This window comes from Saccoglossus kowalevskii, chromosome 6 (assembly GCF_978046115.1).
Source record: "Saccoglossus kowalevskii chromosome 6, keSacKowa6.1, whole genome shotgun sequence".
NCBI classification, from domain to species: domain Eukaryota; kingdom Metazoa; phylum Hemichordata; class Enteropneusta; family Harrimaniidae; genus Saccoglossus; species Saccoglossus kowalevskii.
In genome coordinates this window covers 25,763,362-25,775,943 of record NC_140646.1, presented here as the reverse complement: position 1 = coordinate 25,775,943, position 12,582 = coordinate 25,763,362, and the positions used below count along the sequence as shown (strand labels likewise).

Sequence of the window (12,582 nt, the reverse complement as noted above, 5' to 3'; positions counted from 1 at the left end):
TCATAAGTTTATGAGAAATGACGATTATCGGTTAATCTTAGATCACGACATTTCCAGTCGGCTAATTACGTCAGATGATCTCATTGGAAGTGTATACGACATCACTGCTGTTGGATTGGACATAACACATCTAGATATAACTGAATATTTGGCAACAGACCTATAAGATAACCAATAATGGATTGTCGGGGAAAAGTAGCAGTGATAACCGGGGGGCAGAAGGCATTGGGAGAGCAGTTGCACAAGCACTATTGGACAAAGGTGCAAAGGTAAAGTATGACAATCTGAAGGACAGACGCACTAGATACATTTGTGGGTTAGGTGCAGTGATAGGGATAGGTAACTTAGCTGCAGTTCTGTAGCTCGCTTGGTTTCGTAGTCGGTTATTTTGTTCGTTGTGATGTTAACGCGAAACCAGGAAGCTACACCCGGAGTTACAGTTCCATCCTATGCGAGTTACCCTATTTTACCGGCCTGAAATCAGGTCGGGCCGCAGTCGTTTTTTTTTCGCCTCAAGTTTCTACCTTTCTACTGTTGATAGGTTTCGAAACTATTTCACCAATTATTTTGAGGATGATAGTCCGAAATTGGTCGATTTCACGACGAAAACCACGAAAAATGGGAAAAACTGTGACGCCTCGTGACGTCACGACAACTTATTCAAGATGGCGGCAAACACAGGGATTTCGCTGTAGTAACTTGAGGCGAAAAAACACGACTGTTTACGTCTAATAATTCAGATTTTCCCACATAACTAGAGTGAAGGTGTGACCTGCCTGCCAAGCTTGAACGGAATAGGTCCAGCCCAAAAATATTAAAAGAATTAATACGTGAACACACAGAAAATCACAGACAGACACGTGCAGGGTCACCAGAGTATAGCCAAATAGTAAGGCACTTTACTTACACTAAACCTACCGTCCGTGCAAATCAGACTACTCCACACGCACACAAAAGTAATTTTAAGGGCAGTCCTAGCAGAGAGGATCGGAAATTCGGTCTAATAAGATTTTTGTGCAAATTACACATTACATATTTTATTGAGTAAAATATATATATGGCGATCAATAGAGACTTCTTTTACTTTGGGAATATTTGATTTAACATTTGCCTGGAAACTCCTCCTTTCCACCAATTCTTTATCATTATGACATTTAGAAAAATACAGCTTTTCCCAAGTTGAGATATATTAGTATATTAGTACATAACAGTATTTATGCTAAATCAGCTCAGATGCATATTGAGGCGTATGCGTATTTTTTTCTCAAATCTCAAGACTTTAAATGTTTTGTACATTGTCGTGGGAACAATGGTTAACTTGTGGGTCGGTTCTGAGAAAGCATACTATATATGTTGTAGTTATGGCTGTTTTAATCTGAATCGCTGTTCTTACCAAAAAAAGTCTAGAATTAGTAGTTTTTGTCCACGTTGTTAAAACAGCAGTTTATTGCGCCTGGGTTATCAAATAATCAATGCACCACTACAGAATTGCATCGTGATAATGTGGGACACATAACCCGTGATTAGTTTTTACGACATGCTAAAAAAATAATTATGCAGATTACCTAATTATAACAAAGATTGATTTAAACAAATACACTTGTGCAGTTTGCATGTAAGTTTCAATGAATTTGACCAAACTGAATAAAAACTAAAACATTGTGAAGTACTGTATTAGTACGTTCATAATATACTCGTATTTGTGATTGATTGAACTGTACACACTGTACGCACGTACAATGTTTCAGTGCATTTGATCAAACCACCGGTATTAGTAAGCAACTTAGCTAGTTAATATGCACACATTTTATTAAAAAAACTCATCACATATTAATCTACACTTAACAGCAAACATGTAGGAATTTCGGCATACATATAGAAGAAATGTGGTAAAACAGTCTATTATTACAAACTACCTAATGATTATGCACAGATTAGTACCCCAAAACTGTTCTAAATTGTAATATGATATTGGTGGAACAAGAAATGGCAAAGACACACAGACACATACAGACGTCGGTACGACATGTGCATATGCAACACCTCCAGTTTGTGCACGAAAAGGTGAAACTCTCGACTCACTGGACCCTTGGCAATCAGAGTATTGGTAGTCCGGTGATAAACATGCATTCAGTTCTAGAAGAACCTTGTTTGCTTTTGCTGCAGTACGCAGCACATTACACAAACAACTGCGAAACATGTTAATACACCCAAAATATCTGCATTCCAAGCATCAAAACTATCGAGCTAGTAGTTTGCAAGTAGAAGTAGAAAATAATATAAATTTTCAAATGAGCAAATCTAATAGATGTCCACCCATGATAGTAAATGTATACTAAGTATCGAAACAATCGAGCATGTAATTTTAACAAAATAATAGTAATAGTTTATTGTCTTTTGTATGCAACTGACCCACATACACACGGGAAATAATACAATAAATACAGGTTAATGACAAAACAAATGTCAGTTGTTCTCGAGAAATCTAGAAATAAAACTAGCACCAATGTTGTATCGGATTTATATTTATTAAACATAACCAAGTCTGAACAATTTGCAAAAAAAACAAATGTTAGCCTGTATTCGATTCTGGCATCTTCACCACTGCCATTTGATTCCCACAAAATCATTAGGATGAAAAAAAGAACAGCAACAAGTGCATTAAAATAACATCAACATTGTAGCCCAACCAATATGACAACTTTTGTTCAATGCCAGGGAGTTACATTATTCGATATTAATGGGGATCTTGGTAGGTCCACCTGCAGTGAACTACAAGAACAATATGGTGTTGGACGAACGACATTTGTGTACGGGGATGTAACAAAAGAGGAAGATCTGAAAGGTATTGTGTAAGTTTCAAAATAATAATGTGGGCGATAATTGGAATATAATAAACACCCTCATATGAGTTATGATTTGTTGTATCGTGGCGTTTACGTCATTTAATTGTTACTAATGTCTATCGCACACATTCCACCATGTCCAAAAACTGTAAGCAATGTTTGTGCAGTGGTAACACAAGTAAGAAACTATGGTAGACTGTAATACGTATATAAATTAATACGTCGTTTATTTTGGTAGAGAAGTCTGGCATCAAGGTACAATGAGAACAATCACCAAAAAGCACGCGCTGAAACATCTTTTATATAGGGTTAATCGGATTTACACCTCGGATTTTAAAATTGGAGGGAAACACTGATTGGTTTGCCATGGGAGAAGGTTGTCACAAGGTTGAATGATATTCGGCACAAACAATCCTGTCCGCGAAGGATGCCACCCAATACCCGTGATTGTGGGTTCTTTTATTTTACCCATAACAAACAGGGCCACATGGGAATTCTCGATAAATAGCCAGATTGGAATCGTAAGATAGTAATTGCAGGGTATAACTTCACTCTTATTTAATGAAAAACACAACATTGGTAAAACTAATAGATTTAATACACTTATGTAATAGCACGTACAATAAATAATTGTCTCCAAACAATACAATCAATAATAATAATAAAAACAATCAATACTACAACCTCTGGAATTCCCTATACTAATGTGAGTGTGTGTATGGGTTACCGGTAACAAATGCCATGGTCTTTGTAGTCGGCCTGTGATGGTATCAAATCGATGATTCTCTTGTCTTCAACACTTTTTAAGACACAGCGCCGTGGGGAAAAGTCCCCAAGACTATCGCAAGGCTGACCCAAGACTCTGTCCCAAGACTGCGTCAAGACTCGCCCCAAAACTCTCCAGGACTGCGTCTCAAGACTCTCCAGGACTCGACTGCGTCTCAAGACTCTCCAGGACTCGTCTGTTCTGGTGTACTCGCCAAGACCAACTAAAAATAACTTTATTCATTTTCAAAACATTAACCAATTACAAAGCAGTAAAAAGGCTCTAGGGCGTAACCTTCAATCATAAAGCCAATCACACTAAGTACTGAATACGTCATATCTTTTGATTAATCGTTCACTACATTAATAATTACGAATACCAACTGTCAGAAATAGTAGTCCAAATAGCGACGGTTATCTCGTAATTAGTTTCAAATCACTGAGTTGAATTCCGTCCAGAACCTCAAATGGCTTAAACGATGCCAGACACAGCCATTCACTCGTAATCAGCTAATTAAGTCGATTAACAGATACACAAAAACAAATTCATCATACATCCCTTCACTGAAACTGAGCCATGCCTCCTGGCATAACACGTTCATAAATCAAAGATACCGTCATATACTCATCGTCATACGGGTTAAATACAATACTAATAAAAGGTATAAATCAAAAGAGTAAAACACACTGATTAAGTACAATGATTAGTATATTCCTAAATACAATGGTTATAAAGTCACAAAAAAACAAGGGAAAGGCTACCAATCGACCAGCTTTTCTCAAAACGGTCGGCTGAGGTAACCCTTCGCTGCACTGTCTCTTGTTACTAAGGTTACAAACTCTATATCAAAAGGTCAAAAAAACTAAGGCGTGGCGGTGTAACCAAGCGATCAGCCAATCGCTGCAGTCGACAGCATGATCACGTGATTACCAGGGAACTCCTGTCATATACGCTTATAAACTTCAACTGAACTCACAAGTCGTTAATCTAAACAAAAGTCATACGGCGTGGAAACGGAATGCAAAGAAAAATTCGCTTTCATAACACATTACTCCTCTGGCAAAAAATACGGGGAAAAGCTAAAACGATAGACACTACTAAGTCACATATAATCCTGTCAATCATGAACAAAAGCTTGCGTTATCAAACAATACGCATATAAGCGCACCACCTCTCATTCCAAAAAGACATTTAAAAAAAACGTCACAAAGGTGCTCTCAACTCAAAAAGCGTCAGAAGTATTCCAGAAACAACACTTAAACAAAAACAACTCGTAAGACGTCAAAATCTCTGTACATCGACAAATCTCAAAACTCTGAAAACTCTGAAAAACTCATTGGGGCATTACTCTCCATCATATTCCGTACTCATAAACTCATTAAAACACCATAAAACTTCACAAAACTCATAACACTGTGTTGCAAATACTTGTCCACTGAATCGCACTTGAATCGTTATAAAGGACCTCGCACGTCACTAAATATCAGTTCAAAAAAAGATCTGGGCGCTTACATACATACAATTCAACACACCAAAAAAAACGTTCAAAAAAACGATAGGAAAAGCAAGCAATACGTTACATACTGAACAATAGTGTTGGGATTCTGGAAAAGAGTTCAACGTCTTGAATTACACAGTGTCCGTTACAGTGTCCAGCGAGCGGTTCTCTACACAATACACAAATAGCTAAAGTTCTAATCAAAGTCTATAAAGCGTCTCTTCCCTTTTCGTCGCGTTAGTATAGGTCGTTCTTTATCATCTTCTTGTCTTTAATGTCGCTCAATTCTTGATTATTCAGTCCTATTCGATACTCGTCCTTCTTAAGGGGTTCTGAAATCTTCATCTCTTTGTACATCGGTGTGATTCGGGTAAAGTCGTTAGTCGTCAAGCGCAGTTTCCGAGTCGTTTCTGCCATCAAGCTGTTAGTTCGGTTCACAAGAAAGACACACCTTTGCCATTTCACTTTTTTTCACAGGATGTCAATGTGCGTAAGACCCAATGCCCAGGGTTCTCACACCACGTATCAGGGGGAATTATCTTCGGCCTCGGGGTTCTCCACTCGTGTCAGGGGAATCTCGTCTTGTCTCTGAACTGGGAAAGTCACTTAAACTTTATAGTCAAATAGACGCACACAACAAAACACGTTTCAACTCTCGTCTTAGTCGGTCAGTTGAACACTCTATAAGACACAGTGCCCTGGGGAAAAGTTACCAAGACTATCGCAAGGCTGACCCAAGACTCTGTCCCAAGACTGCATCAAGACTCGCCCCAAGACTCTCCAGGACTGCGTCTCGAGACTTTCCAAGACTCTCCAGGACTCGACTGCTTCTCAAGACTCTCCAAGACTCTCCAGGACTTGTCTGTTCTGGTGTACTCGCCAAGACCAACTAAATACAACTTTATTCATTTTCAAAACATTAACCAATTACAAAGCAGTAAAAAGGCTCTAGGGCGTAACCTTCAATCATAAAGCCAATCACACTATGTACTGAATACGTCATATCTTTTGATTAATCGTTAATAATTACATTAATAATTACGAATGCCAACTGTCAGAAATAGTAGTCCGAATAGCGACGGTTATCTCGTAATTAGTTCCAAATCACTGAGTCGAGTTCCGTCCAGAACCTCAAATGGCCTAAACGATGCCAGACATAACACAGCCATTCACTCGTAATCAGCTAATTAAGTCGATTAACTGATACGCAAAAACAAATTCATCATAATACACATCCACGATAGTTGCATAGCAAAGGGAATATACCAACTAAACTTTATGTCAATGAACGCTTGGGAATTGTAATCTGAGATTATTACCAAAATTCTCGAATTACTGAAAGCAAACGTGTGGGTACAGACAGGGACAGCTAGAAGTGAAATATGATTTTTGCAGAGAAATGTTCGTTTTCGTTGTTTAGACAGTATGGTGTGAAAATTATCAGAGGCTGGCACGAGTTCGTTCAAAGATGTTCAATGACACTTTTATCTGATGAGATTTCTTTACACACGGACGAGCATTTTCGGTTTAAACAATCTGTTCTCAGTGAAATCTGTTTACGTTCTGTTTTCTCACATCAATGTTTTATTTTGACAAGACTGACAGTGAAACAAAGTGAAAATCGATTCCCAGTTAAATCATTAATTTAAAAGTGGATGGTACTTTAACAGCATTATTACGGTTTTATACTAAACGTGTTTCTGTATAAGAATTGCAGTTGAATACACATCCTGTGACGAACTTATATTTCATTGGGATTACGAATATTTTTATACGTCCAATAATATAAAATAACAATCTTTGTAGTATGACATATTTTCACGAACGCAGCAGGTTGTATTTATGTAATTGTTTATATTAGCTTGTTTTCAGCACACTGTGGATACATTTGGTTGCATGGATATATTATTCAATAGTGCAGGGATTTCAGATGAATTAAACTGGAATAAAATGTTACTGATAACATTGGTAAGTGAAATAACATACCCACCCAAATGTCTGTTAACATAGGTCGTATAACGAAACGTATACAAAAAACACAACTAGTACATACACATTATGGTCAAATCTGTATGGTAAAAATACATGGACGTCAACGTAATGGTAAATGCACTAACTTTATCAATCCGGGAATCAGTGTATAAATAACAAAACATTGTTCTTTGTAAATAATTTAATGCAACCAAAGATTTTATTAGTCGGACTTATAATTGGGTCATATTTCAGAATCCTGTGGACCAAATCGGTTCATTCTTTGCATGTGACTAGTACCTCATTTGAGACATATGCACGACTGGCAGCCATTTTGTTTTTTGAAAATGTTGTATCATGGACAAAAGTTTGTCATTTTCATTCAAATTTGTTTTATACATTGTAAATTTTAGATTACATTTCAATGACAATTTGTTTTACATGCAAATCAAAGATGTCTGAATGGCAGCCATCTTGCTTTTTGACCATACTACTATATTTCTGTACATAGAACAGGACATATGAAATTCAGTTTGAATACAAAAAATGCATAAATAGCATATTCTGTTTAATTTCTGAACATATATTTCAAATCTCTGTTGATACTTGACCAGCCAAATATTATGTGCGTTTGGTGCATATTACTATATTTTTGACATGTATAACATTTCCATCAATTCATTAACAATGTCTTGTATTAGTTGAAATAACAATCATGCCAATTCAATGTCCAAATAATATGTCTAACGGCGGAAAGTCCATTGACAACAATCGCTGTACAAGAAACACAAACAAGACAACACAAACAATGAAAGAATTACATATGGACCCAAAGGCATACAGCTATGAAGTGATGTCATGTGTTTTGAAAAAAAGTGAGCACATCCTGCTCCACATGTGGCACTCGCAATATATCAATCTAAGTCGTGTATCAACTCATCCAGGAACAGCGCCGTGATTCGCATTGAGATGACTAGGGAATTGATATACTGCCTTGCAAGTAATTTATGGCAAAGTCCGAACACAATGTCACTGTTCGTATGGCAAATTAGTATTCGAACTCGACGGTTATTGGCGCTCACATTACCTACAGCTAACATAGTGATTTCATATAATGCAAAACCAAATCTGGGAAATTCGGGTAAATTAGATGGGAGAGAATATCGTTTTGGAAAACCCTGTCAGTGCAGTCGTTGATTCTTTTCGAGGCACCAACTTTTGGTGAAAATCACGGTCCGGAAAATCAGTTTCACCCCTTTCAAATTTATTTTAAACACCCTTGAATTTATTTTCTAAAAATACAACCTATTACAATTGATGGAACTAGCCTTCTATTGTTACATGCGACACTTCACGCTGGTGTTGTAGGTAAGATAAGCGAGTATAAATGACTTTGTAGACAACACCACATTCACGCGAAGTATCATATACTCCGGCAAACAGGATTTGCCAAATAAATCAAAGATTCCCTTTAATGATCCAAGTTCAAAAAGGAAAGATATATAATACATGTCAGAAAAGGTGTTCGCATAGATTTTCTATATTGATAAGCCTAAAAAGAAACAAAACAGAAATTAATTACCATCAAATTAAACTGGACATATTATTGGAATGAAATTACTAAATTTAAGAAAGTACATAATCAATATATTGGCTCATTGTACTGATTGTTTTTAACTAATTTCAATCTGTTTAAATTCATTGTAGATACATTTTTCAACAGTCGTGTTCTTGAAAAGTTAAATAGTATCCAACTACTATATTTTTGTAGCGACCCCTATTCGAACAATGATAGATGCATACTGGTCTTAATGCGTAACTGTAATTTCTTGTGTGTTATAGTTTGGACTTAGTTAATATTTTAGAAAACTCCTTGGATGAACATTCAAATGATCCAGCAGTAAACTTAGATTTGTATAGTTTTTATGGAGTTTGGTAAATATGATTTGTCTATTTTATCACGTTTCTAATTCTTCGCTTTCGAAGCCTCACTCGAAGTTGGTCCACAACACATTAGGTCATTGACTCCTGCATAAATTTCACGGGACTTGAAAAAGCAACATCCATCATTGTTGCGTTACATGAAATCCTTATTTTGTGTGAATTTGGGAGATTATCTTTCAATATCAAGCGACAAAACATAATTTATATAGTAATTTATATAGTAATAAACGTACATCTCCCTGCTCAATGTTACAGCACGGGACCATCATGGCGTCCTACACGAGTGTTCCATATATGGGCACGATGCACGGTAACCATGGAGGCATTATTATAAATGTATCATCATTTGCAGATATTTTACTATATTATTAATCATATTAATACAACAATATAATAACCTTATGATTAATTCTAACTCCTACAGCTGAATTAATTTCAGACGTTATTGGAAGTAACAGCTGGGCACCTGTTTATACTGCTAGTAAATTTGGTGTGGTTGGATTTTCTAGGGCTGCATGTGTAAGTATTAAATTATATATTACAGTTGAAACTTAAAACAGGGAAAGATGACAGTTTTGAATTTGGGTATTTTTTTGACATAAATCCTTATTTTCCAGAATGAACGCTTGATGACAGACAATGGCATTAATATATGTGTCATTTGCCCATGGATAGTGAAAACTAGAATCAAGATAATATCACACCAGGCTATTTATCTTAATAATCAGGCAATGACGTAAGATCTAGACGATTGTTGTGTTTGCGCGACACGCACGTTTTCGTATATTGTTTTTACACAGGATATGTATTTATTCGAATGTGTGACATCTGGGTTTAATTTTAAAGATATTTATAAAGCTCACTTGCAAGGGTTGATATGCAAAAACACAAAACACTGAGTTTGTTGCCTTAATTCAAATCATCGATTCACATAATTCGGAATTTTTTTGGAAATCGTAGTTATGATAATAATATAATGTCCGTTTTCTTGCTCCTTGTGCTCCAATATGCAATATGTGATGCGATATATGGAAAGCCCTATAGATATATGAAAATATAGTGTGATTTGTACTGACCTTAAATTGGGTGAAATTATAAGTCTAATTAAGTACAGATCCGTCTACGATGTCGTATATCATTCTGTTTACATGAAATACGTTTACGAAAATATTGCTACTTATTTCGAAGTGAAATATCCTCATTTCCGTAACCGACCATTGTTCGATATACGTATGTTCAATCTGAAATATATGTGGAATTGAAACTTGAAAACTGTAATCCCATACTGTGTTAGATATTTCAAAATGTGTTGTGACTGTGATTGTATAATGACTGATCTGCGACTATGACCATTTCATTGTTCATTCATTCGACTCAGTTTATGCATAATAATGTCTATGCATATTAATTAACTCGTGTGCTGTAAATATACCATATATTATCTTAATGCTACAACCAAATTGTAAAGTGTGTCAAATATTTTTAATTTCACATATCACTGTCTTTAATCTCAAAGACAAAGGTGCAGGTCAAATATTATATCTGTTCGAAAATGTGTATTCTTACAGGCCTGCAGAAGTTGCAAATGCAGTTGTTGGAATGATAGAAGACAATTGTAATGGAAGTGTTAAGTTGTTGATGCCTGGCAGAGCACCAATTGAGGTTCCCAGGAGAAGACTGAAAAGTTTACTAGAAAACAAATTATGAACAATGTAATCATTAAAACAAGTATATGATGTTAATTGTGTGTTAGCGTGTTCACTTCCTTTAAAAGACTGTTTACTTAGCCAAATCTGAGAACGTGCTGCCCTGTATTCGGTTTGCGAGACTGGTTCGGATGTGCGCTTGCAATTAACAAAAAAACAGCCCGCCAAACAAAAGAGAGAAAGTGAGAGACTTAAATGTTGGCACCTTATAAATAATAGTAAAATAATAATCCCGAAGATTCCTTGTACTTCCAATGATACCATTAAAACAGCTTCATCCACGAGACATTCATAATTATGTATTATTGATGGTTCGGTATTGAACAATATTTTAATCTGATAACACAGATAGAAAGTACATAATCTTTTACTAGGAATGGACATAGTATCCACAATGAACATATCGTAGACCTCTAAGTTTTATGTATTTACATTTCGCATGACGCAGATAACTTGATTCAAATATCCAAAGCTGCTTGACCAGAGCTTATAATAAAGATATATTGATCATTGTGAACATATTGTGCTTTACTGGCGGGTTTCAAATGGATACATGATTTAAACAAAATTCTCTAGAACCAACACCACTGAAACACTTTTTCTTTCAGATAACACTTCACATTATAGATTGGTGATAATAATATAAAAAACAGGCAATTTGCAACTCATTAAGCATAAAAAACTATTGTGGGAGCATCGTGAACATTACAAGATCAAATATTATGTGCCCAACCTGCCACAATGATATGGAAGCCGAAGTTTACCTCTGTCCTCACTGCGATGATTTGTGTTATCCAAATTGCTCTCATGGTGTCGCCTTTGTCACAATATAAATTCACAAACCCCATTTATTTTAATTCTCTCATTAACGGGACATTTTGATTGATGATCAATTTCTTTCGTACTCCCTGCCCAGGAGTTTAATTCAATTACAAGAAACCAATTATGCAATGTCTATGTAAAAATATAAGTTTGTTACATACATAATGTATAGTTTTATGAGCATATTTTATACTTTTTTGGAAAGAATTCAACGTTTCGATTAACCAGCTGCATGTTATAGAATTATATTGTGAACACTAGCGTTGTGTTCGGGGAATTTTGTCTCGCTTGGCTGATAACAGCAAAAGAATACACATTAGTTCATTACAGATAGTCCAGCTTTATTCATTCAAACCGTCAGCTGAGGTCACGACTCGCTGATCATTTCTCTCCTTGTTCTCTTACGAAATCTAAGAAACTCTCTTGTAAAACTCTAAGGCGTGGCATGCAAACAGCCAATCGCTGCAGCCGTTAGCATGATCGAGTGATTTGGGAAGTGATTACCAGGTATGTGTTCCACGGTTAAAGCCTTGCGAAGTTTTCACTACTAAATACAATTGGTAAACAATCTATTTATAACATCCTGTAATGTATGTTTATAATGTATATGCAAGGTGTTGATCCTAAACAATACTGCATCGTCGTGTGAATCATTTATGCGTACGTGACGTCGTTGATAACAATTTAACAAACAATACAAATACTTAAATGCTTGAATAACGCAAACATGAAGTTGTCTTTGATTAGAGATTTCTGTGATTTAGTACATTCACAAGAAATGTACCTGACAGATTGTATACGTTTCTTGCTCAGTTGTTTTTCATATGATAAATCCATAAGAAATCTACATTATATAGTATTCCATATGAAGAAATTGTACGGGTAATATAACAGTCTGAGACCCGTGAGCCGAAGACGTTTACTAAAGCCGTGATTTTAGTCTGAGATACGTGGTGCCGAGGACATTTAGTACAACCAAAACCCTAAAGAAGGGTTAACTACAGGTAACGTAATGTTGCCATAGTTTAA

At 36.0% G+C, this 12,582-nt stretch overlaps 1 long non-coding RNA gene across 1 annotated transcript; it reads left to right on the top strand.

Annotated features, from left to right (window-relative positions):
* Window positions 1-9,511: 9,511 nt before the first annotated feature.
* LOC146742192 (uncharacterized) lies at window positions 9,512-10,767 on the top strand. Its single transcript, XR_014929823.1, has 2 exons — window positions 9,512-9,544; window positions 10,594-10,767. It is a non-coding gene; the product is annotated as an uncharacterized LOC146742192 (long non-coding RNA).
* Window positions 10,768-12,582: the final 1,815 nt, after the last annotated feature.